The 14,466-nt window shown below is 30.1% G+C and overlaps 1 long non-coding RNA gene and 1 other non-coding gene across 3 annotated transcripts; one reads left to right on the top strand and one right to left on the bottom strand.

Moving 5' to 3' along the window:
* Positions 1-618: 618 nt before the first annotated feature.
* LOC18095300 (uncharacterized) lies at positions 619-2,163 on the bottom strand. 2 transcript variants are annotated; one of them, XR_002980065.2, is made up of 4 exons: positions 1,765-2,161; positions 1,343-1,486; positions 1,008-1,122; positions 619-909 (listed from the first exon to the last, which is right to left on the bottom strand). It is a non-coding gene; the product is annotated as an uncharacterized LOC18095300 (long non-coding RNA). The 2 variants fall into 2 exon arrangements; XR_002980055.2 differs by having other exon boundaries at positions 1,008-1,486; positions 1,765-2,163.
* Positions 2,164-2,314: 151 nt separating this feature from the next.
* Positions 2,315-2,387, top strand: TRNAA-AGC (transfer RNA alanine (anticodon AGC)). Its single transcript has one exon. It is a non-coding gene; the product is annotated as a tRNA-Ala (tRNA).
* The last annotated feature ends 12,079 nt before the right edge of the window (positions 2,388-14,466 follow it).

The following is a 14,466-nucleotide window of genomic DNA, read 5'->3' as shown; positions in this document are numbered from 1 at the left end:
TAGAAATTGAAAACTGGAATGTAATTAATACATGAGATTACAATTCTAGACCTATAAAAAATTAAGTAGAGATTTGATTGAATAAATTTCTAAAATTATCTTAAAATAATATATGTGATATTATTTAAGGAGTAAATTGATATTTTACTATCTATAAGGTTTTTAGGTTTTTCTATAAATATAATGTTATGCCTTTTTTTATACATTAGATGATAGACAACGGTACAAAAACATCTAAACACAAATAAAAAGGTCTAGCACTAAAAGGTATGCTATCTCTCTTTCCTAAAAAGATATAACAGACTTTTCACTGGTGATTCGTATGAATTACTGTTAGAGACTGAATATATAGACAATTTATAATTTGTAACAACGTAGCCTTGAAATAATTATATATTCAAAATCTAAAATACATATAATATTAAAAAAATTTAAATTTATCATTTCTGCATATGTTTTAGAAAACTAAACAAGGAAAACTCATGGGCAATTATAATTGTTGGCACTGAAACATCGCAAACAAACATCAATGGTAACCCGGGAAAAAGCAAATTGTCGTTGTAAGCTTTACAACATTGGAAAACGAAGATAAACTATTATCCCATAAAAATATGAAACTGAACTAAAATTGAGAACTCATTCCATTTGAACAATACAGGTCCGATACATATGGTTTCATGGAAAAGCAATTTAAAAGACAACTCCATAAATCTTGATGGAACCTGCTCTAACAAAGCATGTCACGAAACAGGTGCTGCTGCCAATATGCTGATAGTCCTTTTCTCAACACCATCACTGGTATCATCTTCATCCAAACAAGTTGTGTTACTGAGTTTTCTGTAACATGGAACTACATTCTACCATATGTACATGCAACGATTCTGTGAAGCTCTTAAATTTTGATGCACCCTATAAGGAAAAGGAACGCTTATTCAATGAAAACCAACCAAATAAAGTTCAAAGCACTATCTTATTTTACTAGCATCATCAGAATTGTGGTAACATACACGCAGAAGATCAGCCATCAGAGTTCCTCGACCTGCACCCAGCTCAACTAGGTTAACTTTTTATGGCTGTCCCATTTGCTACCAAAGGCACATTGCCCACACACCAACCATCTGGCTTTACATTGAAACGGTCAAAGTGAAATTATTTTGTCAGACAGCAACCCACCAAAAAATGACAATTGAGGTGACCAGAATCCAATATCTAACAAGTACAAATGCTGTTTCAATGTAATAGCTCCCTTACCGCCTTGATGACCTTAAAAATGACACAAGGTTTCCAAGTTCCATGGAACTCAATCAGACAAGATTCAAAAGTTTAACGATAACTCATTTACCTCACCAAACATCTGGCTTACTTCAGGAGATGTAATGAAATCTCTTTCTACTCCAAACACATCTCGATTAATATAGAACCCAAATTTAGGATTCATCAAAACTTCTTCCATATACTCTGCCACTGAGATTGAGCCACCTCGGAACTGAAAAACCATCCATAACTTACAATCAAGGTTTTTTCAAGCACATCAGCACAAAAACATAGTTTCATTGACAACATTATGAAATTTAGCATCCGTTTCTGCCAAGAGTTTCAAAATCACATGTATCTAAGTTCCAACTACAGCATTTCCTGATATTGTTAGATCTTGAAACTGGACGTCTTTAATAAATCCATCAACGTAACTCTATTTAATTGTAAAATCTGAATCAAACAGAGTATCTCCATTTCAAAAACAATAAAAATAAATTAGAGGGCCACCTTGCTAATGCCGTTAAGGTGCTAGACAAGCTCAGACTCCGATGTGGGTTCATGAGAATGTCCTACAAAACAACAATAACCAATGAGTAAAAAAGAAAACTAATTCAAAAAACACCGCAAAATTTTAATGGGACCAGGTGGATTATAGAGGGCGGAACGGTCAATGGAGATGGAGGTGCAAGTAGGAGTTTGGTCGGTATTCCTGCCCTTCAAGTGTTCGATGAAAGTACTCCTAAGTGCTTTGTGATTCTGGAGAAGAAGAGAAAAGAAGACATTTGGCTAAAGAAAAGAGTTGAACTTGTTAATGTTGTTCTTGTTTTATCGGTATAACCGTATAAGAGAGGAAAAGACGGCAGGTTCAAGCTTGCTTTGGTAACTGTCATGCAAGCATTTTTTGTTGACCTTTCTTTCTTTGAATTTTATTTTTTTTTTTTTTATCGCAGGATTTTGGGTTTTGTTTAATTGATGAGCAAGAATAACCATAGAGCGTTCATCTGCGTGCTCCAATATTATATATTAATATGTATATATGGAAACCGAAGCATGTAGTGGGGATGTAGCTCAGATGGTAGAGCGCTCGCTTAGCATGCGAGAGGTACGGGGATCGATACCCCGCATCTCCATTTTTATTTGTTTAATTTTTGAAAGAGGATCTGTCAGCCAACTAAATGAATCTAGATTGATTACAAATATAATATTTTTATTATCAAAGAGGATCAATAGCCTGTTGGCACGTGCTCAGGTCGGGTAAAAATTAAACACAAAAAATGAATCTGCATTTATTGTTAAAGCATTTTCTAGTATAATACAATTCTATTTAACAAAATAGATCCATGTTATACATTAATAAATGTTAAAAATAAGTTGTAGATGCTAGATGCTAATTAAAATATTTAATATTGTATCTCGGGGAGGTTTTTAATTTTTAATTTATTTATTTATTTATATGGAAATAATTATATATATATATATATAAAGAGTAATAATTTAAATTTTATTAAAAAAATAATTTTCTAGTATAATTCCTTATTTTCTTATTAATACTTTTTGTCTCTAGGAAAAAAAATAAATTTTCTATGTCATTCATTTAATAAAAAAAAACACATAAAAAAAATTGGACAATTCAAAATAAGGATAAAAAAAGATATTTTCTAATTAAAACCTATTTATCATTTTAACATGCTCTAATTTATTTATTTATTGCATTTTTTTACTGGAATATATGTTTTTTAGACACATCTTCTCATAATCATAAAAAAAAATTAATTACAAAATAATATTCTGAATTTCGATTTGAGTGTATAAAAGACATAAGAATAGTTAATCACTCACGCGTTGTTGTCAGTGACTATTTGGAAGAATTATTAACCTAAGTCCAACATCTTGATTGACTTGGATTTCAAATTAAACCATGTAAAAACTGATTCAAACGAATTGGCAAGCTCAAAAGCTACATCCAGTCAAAACTTTGTTTGACTTGAAAAAAAATCAAGATAAAATCATTTATTTTAAAAAAAAACATGTATTAAGATAACGGTATTTTAGATTAACCTAGGTCTTCAAGACGCTATCATTTTGAATTTTTTTTTTTAATTTCAAGACAATAATATTTTGAATCGATCTGGGTTAGCCAAAGTTAACCCACCAAACTAACAACTCAGGTCATAGAATAGTTAAGTTTAATAATTAAAAAACTTATTTTTTATTTAATTATACGATAAGAACAAAAGGCATGCAAAGGAAAGCCACCAAACTAAATTTAAAAATAATAATCATAAAGGGTTGTACTAAAATAGTGCTTTCTAATATTATAAAAAAAAATGTTATAAACTTATTTAAAACTAAAATAAAAATTAAATGTTATTAAATAAAATAACATTCTAAATATATTTTAATAAGTTTTCATTAAAAACAATAAAAAAAAACATATTAAAAAATAAAGGCTAAAACAGGGTTAGCAACTAGGCTTGGATGGGCATATGCGTTTAGACCATTGTACAAAGGCTAAGTGCATGGGCTGCAAGTCCAGGTCCGCATGCTTGTTCTTCTTATTTTATTTTTCTTAAAATAAGAGTACGACATGTCATTCACCCATTTTTAAAAAAAAACAAAAACAAAACAAACGATGTGTGGTCTATAATGGTATACAACACGTCGTCTATACTCTATAGTGGTTGATGACATGTTTGTCAACTGGTTGCATTTTGGCCACCTTAAGAGGCCAAAAAATAGCTGAAAATCGGGTAGCAACTCTTTGGACTCAAAAAACTTGTTTTCATCCTTTTTTGACCTAAAAATCTCGAGAAACCCCTACAGATCTCGATAAACTCATATTTATCTTCAAAACAACTTTTAATCAATTTGAAAACCAAACATTTACCTCAGTTCAAAAACTAATCTTGAGCCCTAATATACTTTTTCTGGCAAGATGAGTAGTAAGAAACACTATAATAGAGCTCCTCTTTTCAAATAGAACCTATTGATACTAAGAGCGGGTTTTTTATCGTTAGAATATGGCCAGCCAACCACTTTCTCTCTTCTCCCTTTTTTCTAGCAAATTTATCTCTTCTCTTTCAAGCTTAGGGATGGAAAGGTGAACAAAATAAAGTATTGAACCAAAACATAAAAGCCTTAACAAACAGAGGTCAAGTATATATACATATTAAAAAAAAACTTTGGGGACCAAAACTTTTTTAAAAAAATATACCTCATGAATAGTTAAAAAGGTTACATATTTGTTTCACATTCAAATTTAGTCCTTGAAGTTTCAATTTATTTTAAGCAATAAAATTGAATTTTATCTTTCCAAATCAAGTATAAACTTAATGCTTGAAAGTTTTTTTTTTAACACTACGAGAATCTAGTTAAAAGGATACATAGAAAATTAACATGTTCAAACTGTATAAAAATAACAAGGCCTTCACATTAAAAAATAGTGGTAAAACATCTTTTTTTTATTTCCACCGGCAATTCTTGATAATGGAACACAAGTACAAAAAAATAAAAATGACTTCTTTGTTGGTAGAGTTGAAAGGGATGTTGTACCGTCGCTACCATCAGGTGAAGAATTGTATGATGTGGTGTCGCAGTACGATGACATTATGTTTGGTTTTCAATCCGGCAAGCAGAAGTTTCATGGTTTTAGTGTGACACACAATTAGGTAAAATAAAGTATTTTCTAAGAGCTTTCTTATTGGAAGATCAATCTCCTTTATCATAACCTTGATTTCATGCACATTGAAAAGAACATGTTTGAAAATATTTTTAACACTGTTATGGACTTGAAAGGAAAAACAAAGGACAACATGAAGGCTATAATGGATATATTTTTTTTTTCACCATAAAAATATAGAGTTGGTATATGATAGATCATGAGTAGCAAAACCCAAAGCTAGCTTTGCCTTAAATAAGAATGCACAGTTACTTATCTACCAATAGCTTAAGAGTTTGTGTTTTCATGATGGAAAGGCATCGAACATATCTAAATTGGTGAATTTGGAGAATTACATATTGCATGCAATGAAGAGTCTACCAATGGCTTAAGAGTTTGTGTTTTCATGATGGAAAGGCTTCGAACATATCTAAATTGGTGAATTTGGAGAATTACATATTGCATGCAATGAAGAGTCATGACTGCCACGTGTTTATACGAACATTCATTCCACTAGCTTACCATACATTTATCGTTTGATGAAAAAGTTAAAGGCCCAATCCAGTATGGATGGATGTATCCATTCAAAATGTTAAGGATTAAAGGCCCAATCCAGTATGGATGGATGTATCCATTCAAAATGTTAAGGATTATATATGCATCCTAATTAAATTTCTATTGTATTTTTTTTTAACTCAAAACATTCATCTAATTTCATGAAGGTACTTGTTCAACCTTAAGAGAAAAGTAAAAAACAAAGCGCATGTTGAGGTTTCGATATGTGAGGCTTATATTGTTGAAGAGATTTTAACATTTATCTCGTACTATTTTGAACCTCATTTGAGAATAAGAATCAACTGTGTTTTAAGACATAAAGATTATGGGGGCATGCCTTTAAGTGAGAACTTGTCAATATTCTCTCTTCCTGGACGACCTGTAAAAAAAAAATGTTGTGAGGGGAAGATATTTGATAAAAATTAAATTCAGACATGCATATAATTATATGTTATTTAACTGTGATGAATTAAAATCTTTTATTAAGTAAGTATAATAATCAACAATGTTGTTACTTTTGAAAAAATTATCTCTTATACTATAATAAACTAGTAGATTGAATAATTCCTCATAGGCAACATCGTCAATTTTTACTATTCCAAAACTCACAGCTCACTACTAAATCTCAAATCTTTCAATTACAAGATGAATAATTTTTCACATGGTTCAGAACACATATAAGGATTGTTTAATCATTCTTATCTTTAGGAATACTTAATTTTCATTACATATTTCTCGTTAACTGTTAATGGTTGTAATTTATGTATCAGGTTTATTAATTGGGAGGGAATACCAATGTTACTTTGAATTTACAATGTATAAGTCCTGAAAGAAAGGTAAAGTGGTATAACGAGTATTTCATCAATGAACATGTTTTTCATACTAAAGAGTATGGTCAGGGTAAAATGACATATAATAATAGAGTTTATGTTAAGGGATCGACTTCTAAAAATGTCTTAAATATAACATGGAAAAGTATCATCACTCATGCAAAGTATATGTCTTAAATATTTATAATGCAGTTAAATTAGTTCCTTCAGATTTTCTTTAAGTCTTAAAATTGAAATCTAACTAACTAGCTAATATATATATATATATATATATATATATATATATATATATATATATATATATATAGTTCTGAGTCAAAAGACATATACTTCACATTTCTCTTTTATATGTTCCAATTTCTTCTTTTAAAAATTACTCTAACCTTCTAAAAACTTGAATATGATAATATATTTCCTCTTGTTTTAAAATATTTCACTATACATGGGTTAATACAAAATTTTAATTTTGATTAAAATATAAAAGCATCTTTATAAATAATATAACCTAAATCTATATTTAATTTCCATTGTCTCTCTGGGTCTATTGAACAAAGCAAATAATACATCAAAGTTTCTTTCCCCAACTACAATTTCTTTCCATAATCAGCCAAAACAAACCTTTTAAAAAACAGTTATTCCAGTTTAGAACCAATACCACCACCAAGTATTGAAAGGGATGTTGCATCGCCGCTATTTTTAAGTGAAGAATTGTATGATGAAATCAGTTATATAAACAATTATAATGTATTAGTTTTATTTTGATTTTGATTTCTTGAAATAATAATAATGATATTTTTAGGTTTACTCTATCTTGAATTAAGTTTTAAGAGTAGAGATGTGGAAACAAAGAACTCTAAACTCTTTTTTTAAGAAATAATATGTCAATCTCCTAGAAAATAATGCATTTGTTATAGTTACTATTGAAACATGGCAACTTCTTCCCGGGATCTTGACAAAATAACTCATGAATTTGAGGAACTCAGTGAACATCCTTCTAAAAGCCAAAACATTAGCATGAAGAAATGAATGTTATTTTTTTAGAACATAGTCCAAGACTATGTCCAATGATGTTGAATTTTCCTGTAACCAAATATCAAAAATCCATCGTGTTTATCTTAAAGTTGGTCCATTTCAACCTATCCTTTCTTAGTATTCTTTTTCAAAATATGAGAATCATCATTGTTGATTTCGAGCTTCTTAGTTTAAAGCATATCTAAATTGGCTAAAGTACTTAAATATAGTGAATGCTATATTTTGTCTACTTTACTACCATTTTGGAAAGTCAACAAGAAGGTCTGGATTAAATGCTTTTGTATTCAGGGCCAAGGATATCATGATATAAACAATATATGGGGTAAGTGGGATGGACTACAAGCTTTGTTTCATAAAGATTGTCATTTTGCTTATTATATACATTGCCTAGCTCATAGGTTATAATTAGCTCTTATTATTGCATCTAGAGAATAACGAATTACAACTTGCTCAAACAATTAAAACCAACAATAAGAATGATCAAGATGAAATAGAGACAGGAAAAGGAGTAAACAATATTGGTACCTTACAACAATCTGGTGATACTCGATGATGTTCTCATTTTCCATCACTTGGTAGCTTGTTAAGGATGTTTAGTGCAACTAGTAAATTTATTAATATTGTCTCTAAAGATGGAGCAAATTATTCTTAAAGAGGAGTTGTGAAAACAACTTACTTGGCATTAACATATTTTGAATTATTTTTCATATTGCATATGATGAAACAAATTATAGGAATTACTAATGTTTTATATCAATCTTTGCAGCAACAAGATCAAGATTTTGTCAATGCCATAAGTTTAGTTTCAACTATGAAGTCATTGATTCAAGAGTTACGGGATGATGGTTAAGAACCTTTACTTCAAAATGTTAAAGCATTTCGTGCACAAAATGATATTGATATTCCTAATTTGAAAACACAATATATAAGAGCACGTGGCAGGTCTCATTATCAAACTGAAGTTCTCATAATTTTAGAACATCATTTCAAAGTTAATATATTTATAATTGCTATTAATTTTCAATTATAAGGGTTAAATAACAGATTTTGTTATCAAATAGTTGAGCTAGTTTGACGTTATATCCTTAAGATTCTTATAGCTCATTCAATGTTAATGATGCATGCAATTTGGATGAAAACTTTTATCCCAAAGATTCTAGTGGGCAAGAGAAACCTCATTTGAGGTTTTAATTCCAACATTATGAGTTTGATGTACTAAATTATCTAAAGTTTCAGAAATTGACTGCTATTTCTGAGTTATATAGAGCAATGACAACTTCTAGAAAATAAAAAAAAAACTATCAATTATTTGATATATTAATTCGATTAATCCTAACTCTTCATGTATTTATGACAAATGCAAAACGAGTTTTTTCTACAATGAAGTTGATGAAAACAGGGCTCCGTAGCAAAATAAATGATGTTTTTCTTGCTGACAATTTATTTGTCTATATAGAAAAAGAGATTACTATAAACTTCACAATATATATTATTATGGATGAGTTTCGCTCAATAAAAAATCATCGAAGATGACTTAATTTAGATCTATTTATTTTTTTTATGTCTATTGTCATAACCTATTTTTGGGTTATTCCCCAAAATTCACTTTTTCTCTTCCAAAAATAAAAAAAATATATTCGAACTAAACAAAATCCAAAAAACAATAATAGTGAGAAGAGGATGTCGAAGCACCAGAAAATGGCTAGAAATTGGTTAAGGAGGCTCAAAAATTCAAAGATTAAAATTTAACAATATATTTTTTACAGATGAAGAGCCTCGTTGACAAGGAAAATTCAAATTGAAGAAGAACTGTCCAAAAATAAATTTTATTGGAGATTTAATTGAATTTATGGAGGGTTTGATTGCAAGAAAATTTATTTTTAAAGTCAATTTGGGCTTTAATTGGAATAAATTAAAGTTCTGGGGTCAAATTAGAATTTTTTAGAGTTAATTTGGTCAAATCAGGGGCTTAATTACATAAATATTGAAGTTTGATGGCCAATTAGGGACTTAATTGAATAAATTAAGAACCATGAACCAAAGGGAAAAGGGCACTGAAATCTGGGGTTTGAGTTGAAGTTCATCAGGGGTGTAATTAGAGATAAATCACAAATTGAAGGACTAAAGCGTAATTGGTAAAAAAGTTACTATTCATCTTCTTCTCCAGCAAGGCTGCTCGAGGGGCCTCCTTCCTAAGGCGTTTGACGCCTCGTTTCTTCCCCAAATTAAATGAAACCTGCACGAAAACGATCCCCTGACACCTGACTACACGCTAGTATAAACCATTCAAGCTGATCGAGGTTGTAGAGGCAGTGGCATCGCCCCAAAATGGCCAACCCGACCAACCATTTTTCCTGCACAGAACTGACAGTTCATCATTGCTACTTTGAGCCAATGGTTGGGATGCTTTCGAGTTGAACCAAGGGCTAAGATTTTGCACCAGAAAAGACAAAGTGTCCCTCTTCCACTGCCTATAAATAGATTTGATCTTCATGCTCCATGGGTGGAGAAATTTGGGTCCAAAGATAGCAAAAAAATAGCCTCCCTAACCCGATTTCTGCTGCCAACAGAACCCTCTCTCTCTCTCTCTCTCCATCGCGGCGTTCAGCCACCAGCATCATCACCACCAGCTTGAACACCTCCATCTCCATCACAATCAACCGCCCGACCACCTCATATAGTGAACGCACCGCCGAGCCTCTCTCCTTTGCAACTTTTCTTCTTTTGTCACCAACAACTACCACCGGCCACCATTCCCTTTACCGAAGCCTACTGAGCCACCGGCCGAACCTCCTTGTCGCAACCAAGCTTCCACCGCAGGTTAGTCTCCTTCCGCTTCCCTTTCTTCTTCTTCTTCTTCTTCTTCTTCTTTGGTGGTCTCCACTGTTCACGTTGCATGTGAACAGTGAAGAGTAATCCACTGTTCATTTAAAAAAAATTCCAAAAAATCTTTCTAAAATTTTTTTATGATTTTCTCCTGTATTTTTCTATCTATTTTGAGTAATATTGGTTTGTATTTTTATACCATAAAGATACAAATCCAATATTAAAATTCCCGATTTTTGTCAAAACATTGCAAAAAATTATAAAACAAATAAAAATACATTTTGTTTTCATGCATAGGGCCCAGTCTCTCAAAGATTAAAAAAAAATCATCACATCGTATTTTCATACAACAAAAGAATATATATGTTTTAGCATGTATTTTGGCTTTAATAACAAGTTTATTAAAACCATGAAAACTAGGCCAATATTTCAAAAATACCCAAAAAATATATTTTTTTTTCTTTTAGTATCTAGGATTACGAATTTATACGTAAAACGTATTCCTGATATTAAAAAGGTAGTTTCTTTTATAGACATTAGAACGAATAGACTTTTACCCGATAAGATAAGGATCTTCTTACGGATAAGAACTTTCTTAACCCTTAGATAGATCACCATTTAGAAAACACGACAAGACCTTAGTTTTTTTTTCCAGATAATTAAACAATGAAGCTTACCTTAGATATGGCGTATTTGAGGTGTTAATACCTTCCATTTACGCAACCAGTCCCCGTACTTGATCTCTGAGACCAATTAGGGTTTCTAGTGACCAAAATACTAAGTGGCGACTTCCTTTCCCGCTTTCCACTGATAAAAGATAAGAATTCATTGTCTTCCCATATTTGCCAGATAGCTACATTGATTGAAGTGGAATATTCGCCAATGACGCTGCACACATGCGACATCTATATTAAATATTTTTAACCTTTGGTATTTATTAGAATGTAATAAGATACTATATATGAAAATTAAGAATTTGTTTTATTATAATTATTTAACTTATTAAAATAAAATTTGATTTTGTTTTTTTTTTTACTTATATATATATAGTTTTTCTAGATCCATCCCAGCCTACCATCGAGAAAAAAAGGAGGAGACGACGACAGAGAAACGCCACCAATTCACAGCTGCAGGTAGCAGGAAACCGTGGGCCTTGAACCCTGATTCATCTAATTTCCTAGCTGTGTTGCATGGCTGGATGCCGAGTTAGCTGTTAATTTGGAAAGTTCTAGGAACCCCACATGAATGCTTTAGGTGGGACTGCCTGTGCACATGCACATGTCCCCTAATCTTTGCGGTGTAGACTTTAGAACGCTTTTCTTGCATCTTTTCTTTGCGGTGCTCCTCTTCTTTCTGATCTGGCCACATGATAGTTGTTGATTTGTGGAATTCAAGGGTTCAAGAAAATTTATTCATTTTCTGATTTTTTAAATTTGAATTTTGAAATTAATATTTAGATTAATTTATTCTTCTTAATTCATCAGATCAATATTAAATAAAATTAAAGACCCGTGTCCTATGCCTTGTTTTTGTTGCGGCAAAAGAACAACCAGACATCTTTCACCGACATTTTTATAAACAAATCCCTTTTTTATTTTATTTTTATTTTTTAAATCAATAGATATTTTGGAGGAAAGAAAAGAGAGAGAGTGCGCAATGCATGCCAAAACTCCGAGGCCAAAACTTGTCCTATTCCATTCCATTGGTAAGGACTTATTCAACTATTCTTTCCAAACCACCTTTATTATTTCCTTTAAATCCCATGATATCTCTAGCAATTTAAGAATAAAATTGAATAAAACAAATAATTAATTATTTTTTATAAAACAAAAAATAATTATTTCAAAAGGTCTATAAAATCTTTTTTTAACAATAAAATATTGTATTATATTTATGAGATAAATTAAAATTATGTATTTATTTATTTTTTTAAAATAAATAAAACTTATTTTACAACACTTAGCTTATAAAATAAATAATTTAATTAATTTTTTTATCCATGACTTATGAAGTCATGAATAAAATAATTATTTTATTCTTAAAACAAAGAAAATATACCAATAAAGATAACACATAAAAGGCAAAACCAATAATAATGAAGTAAAATTATCAATAAAAAAATATTTAGAGATCAAACTAAAAATATTAATTTAAAAAAAACTATGTAAAAAAAACCAAGTCAACCTGGGTTGAGATAACTCCTATTAAATGAAAGTGAAAAACAAGCATAAATACCAATTCAAAACAAAATTAAATATTGAAGAATAAAATTGAAAATAAATAAATTTTATAAGAAGACCTAAAAAATCAAAGTCAATCTGGGTTAACCTTCAAAACCTATGACCCTAGCCATGAAATAGGAACTAACTTTATAGAAAGGAAAAAAACAACAAAGAAAAATTCTCAACAAAAAAGATGCCAATGGATTAAATTGGAAGAAATACAATAAAAAAAAATTCAATACAAAACAAACAACAATAAAAACAATGTAGACCAGATTTGATATAAAAATAAATTTAAAATAAATGCTTAGGGATGAATTTAAAAAAATAGTAAAAGGGAAATGAAATATCAAAGTAATAAGGACCAAACTTGACATGAAAAATGAAAAAAACAATGAAATATCAAAATATAATAATCAAAAGAATTGGGATTAAACTGGATATAAAAAATAAATGATATGACACACCAATACTCTAGCAAGGAGAAAAGAAAAGAGGAAGGAGAAAAAAGTTTATTAGAGCCCAAACAGAGCTTTGTCGCGCATACATGTCACACCATCATATAGAGGACTTTGACACGCTTTCAACGCCACCTTTGAGGGCGGTGTTTGATCACAGGACACTGCCGCATGCACCGTTCATTTCCTGGTGCGTGCCATACACATGCCATCAACCTTTTTTCTTTTTCTTTTTAATATTTTATATTTTACTAAAAGTCCAAAGGGCTCTTTAGCCCTCTTGAGAATAACAAAAAAAAAAAGTCGAGATCAAAAGACAAAAACATCCCTGCAAAAAAGCTTTAATTTATTTTTTTTATCTCGAGGGTAGTTAAGTAACTTTATTTTACATTAAAAATTAAAATTTCAATGAAGCTCCTCCACCGGGTGAAACACCATTCTAAAAATACCAAAATGTCCCTGATCATTAGTGAAATAAGACTAAACATTTTATGGGTAATTTAGTCATTTTATTATGTATATAAAATCAAAAGGATAAAAAGGCCCCTTTGCACCAATTTTTTAAAAAAAATTATTTGTGGTGAAGTCATTTTACTATGCAAAACATACATAAAAAGAATGATCTATTTCGTATAAATATGGTAATGATAAATAAACCCCTCTAAAATGATAAAAATACCCCAAAAGCTATTTAATTGGGTGTTTTTGAGAGGGGTAGAATAAGAAAAACATTTTGGACCATCGAAAATGTATTTCCCACACATTTTAGTATTTATTATAATAATAAAATAATTACCTTTTAGTATTTAATCTAGTTAAAAAAAAAAACTAATTGTAGTATACATGAATGACATGTATGGAAATTGAATTATAAGGTCTAAAATTGCATGAAATCAACTTGGCTTTGAAACAAACCCAACCCTACCACATGTCCGAGAATCAAATTGATAATCTATTCTTTTCAAGCTTTATTGCAACCTACATATATGTTTGTGCTACTACTTCTATAGAATTAAACAACAATTAATGAAAGCAAGACTTCAACTTTAATTACTCAAGGTTAAAAGGGCAACTCATATTCCTCGGTGATTTACAAATTTGGATAAATTGAGCGGGCTTGAGAGGCATGAGTGGAGGAGAAAGTTTGAAAACGAGGTTTAATCCGTGTTTTTAAAAATTTTAATTTTTTTTATTAAAAATTAATATTTTTTATGTGTTTAGATTGTTTTTATGTGCTGATCTCAAAAATAATTTTTAAAAAATAAAAAAATATCATTTTAATGTATTTATAAATAAAAAGCACTTTGAAGCGCAACTACAATTCCAAATAGACCAATAATAGAAATTGTTTTTAAAATGTTATTTTTAGAAATAAATTAAAATAATATTTTTTAAAATTTGTTCTTAAGATTAATAGATCCAAAAATAAAAAAAGAATTAAAAATATAAAAGAATTAAAAATTTACAAAATTACAGTGCAAAACGTGATCTCCAATCCATTGATGCGTGTGTTCACGTAGAGATTCAATGGCAGAGGATACCCAGAGTGGAATCCAATGTTGGTATAGATAGAGCTTCACGAACTTCAAGTGTACAGAAACATGGGAGAAAGAGGTAGGAAAGCTTCT

The sequence above is a fragment of the Populus trichocarpa genome, chromosome 1 (genome assembly GCF_000002775.5).
Source record: "Populus trichocarpa isolate Nisqually-1 chromosome 1, P.trichocarpa_v4.1, whole genome shotgun sequence".
Taxonomy (NCBI): Eukaryota; Viridiplantae; Streptophyta; class Magnoliopsida; order Malpighiales; family Salicaceae; genus Populus; species Populus trichocarpa.
The sequence above is the reverse complement of the archived record's forward strand: the minus strand, read 5'-3'. Positions and strand labels throughout refer to the sequence as shown.